Below are 2,613 nucleotides of genomic sequence, written 5' to 3'. Positions count from 1 at the left end.
AGATCTCATCCAAGTTTATTAAGTGGTGACTCTGCCCGGATAATTCTATTTTGGGGCCACGCTCTGTATGTCATATGATGCCCCCTGTGTGCAGTGTAAATAATAATTGTCCCATCCCAGTACACTCAGCCCTGTAATTACCCCTCTATATATATCTCTATAGCCTCCTCCACCTACACCGGGCACGCTGACGTCCTGCCATAGCACACGGCGTAATATTCATTCTGGTGAATGTCGCATCTTCCTGCTGGAAATCAGTGGAAATATAATAAATGAGACGCCATGTCCACCACACAGAATTCATCATACAGATATGAGCAGATCCCAAAAATTGAGTTTTATTTATTTGTCATGTTGTAAGATTCTTATATATAAAGCCATCCCTGTGCTCCAATCAGTGACTGTGCCTAGGCTGAGATGATGTCATCAATCTGCTGCAGGTAGCATTTCCCCAGTCTCCTCCTCCCCAATCAGACTGCAACATTGTAACATTGGGCCTGAAGCTTTCCAAGGCTGGAGAGGATACACTTTTATTGGTGAACCTGGGCGATCCTGCAAACCTGGAATGGATCTATTTGTAAGCAAATGTTTTGAATCCTGGAGCGGGTTTGCTGGATCACCCAGCTTCACTCATGAAAGTGTATAATGTCCAGCCAAAGAGATTTCATAAATCTGGGCCATGGCAGCAAGTCACATTGATGTGATTGTATCATTTCCTGAACAAAGATGGCTCCAGCAGGTCATAGATACATATTTCACATTACAATGGCTCAGTGGTGACAGGTTCTCTTTATTGGCTTATCGCTACTTCTCCGCAATAAATTGGTAATGTGAATATCATGAAATCCAGCACGCAGCCTCTCCGCGTTGGAAGATTTACGCCCAATGTTCCTAAAGACACCCCGAAGGCTGTTTTATGCTGATTGAATTGCAACGTATTGAATATAAAAGCATCAAGGAAATTTATATGGCGGCTCCACGCTCACCGCGCTAATCTCTTCCTAACAAGCAGAAAATGCTGCGAAACTGGATTCACCGTCTCCGCTCGGCATCTGCAGGAACAAGACGCGTCCAGCAGAGGGCGACAAAGGGCGCGCGTATCATTCGCTGATCCAAGAGATCGAATCTTTGTATCGGCGTTGTGAGATCAATGGGCTGCCCGGTGGTTTTATTCTTTCAGATTGATTTCCAACAATCAGATCCAAAGTGATTCCGAATGAAAACCTTCTTCCCATTAATCGTAACCGATCAAATAAAAAACTATTTCATGTGTTGGCAAATCTCAAAAAGTATAAATGTTGTGTATATAACAAGACGAGAAAGAGGATTGATTGGTTATCAATTGGGAAATTGATCGGGTCGATTGGAGTGAATTGTGAGCGGATCTGCTTATGTGAAGGGGAACCTAAAGCAATCCCTACACTTTATTCTCCTAGATTGTAAGCTCTTTGGGGCGGCGTCCTCTCCTCCTCCTGTATCCGTCTGACATTTGCAACCCCTATTTAATGTACAGCACTACGCAATATGTTGGCGCTATATAAATCCTGTTTAATAATAATAATTTATAAAGCAGTGAATCTGACATTCCCTTAAAAATTCCCTGGTGCGAATCAATTACTACACATGGACCTGGAAAATTTCCAGCAGGGAATGTTTGTCAGAATTCAATTTTACTTCAATATAAATGGAGCCTATTACTTATGTTTAATATATTAGATGAATAAAAATGAATCAGATCGATCTTATTAATAATCAATTATTATTCTGGGCGATGCATTTTTTAATTTTATCAGATGGCTAACCATCAATTTTTTTAATTTGATTTAGATATAACGGTGAAAACGATCCGAATATAGAATAAATATCAAACAATTGGATTGCATATTAAATAATTGTAAATGATAAGGAATTGATTTTAATATTGTAATATTGATGAGAAATACCATAAAAGGAAATGTCATGGGTGTGGTCAGGGGGAGTGGTCACATGCATTCTTTGGGCGGTGCTAAGTTTTGGATGTGTAATATCAATGGAAAATGCCATAGAGGGAAATCAGTGGGCGGGGTTACACAAAGTTTGGGGCGGTGCCAAGTTTCAGATACATAATAACATATTAAATTCCAGAATTATTGATCACATTATCAGGGACAAGATTGGCTCCTCTTGGTGTATTATATATGCAGGTTCCAGGGGAATTGTAATGTACAATTAATGTGTAATATAATGTGTAATATATACAATGGGAGTAACACCATTCTTAGAAACATCAAAGTTTGCCTGCCCCAGACATAATAGTAAATAAATAAATAGGAAGAAGAAAGAATGGGTTTGTGCTGGCAAAAGTCACAAATTTAAACTTGGCTTAGCAATGAGTATACAATAAGTACAATTCAATAGTAAGGACATATAGTGAAACAGGCTTTCCCCTAGAAACTAGCAAGGAAAAGTATTGAAATAATCAGAATGGGAATTGTCTCATTCCCAACGCATTTCGCTGGTAGGCTTTATCAGGGGATGTATAGAGACCAATAATGCGACTGTGGGTTGATAACCAATCTCTGGAGAGTTTATTGCATAGAGAAATGATTGGTTTAGGGGTAAAGAAAAATCCCC

Source organism: Pyxicephalus adspersus, chromosome 12 (genome assembly GCF_032062135.1).
Source record: "Pyxicephalus adspersus chromosome 12, UCB_Pads_2.0, whole genome shotgun sequence".
NCBI lineage: Eukaryota > Metazoa > Chordata > Amphibia > Anura > Pyxicephalidae > Pyxicephalus > Pyxicephalus adspersus.
Note: the sequence above shows the minus strand (reverse complement) of the source record.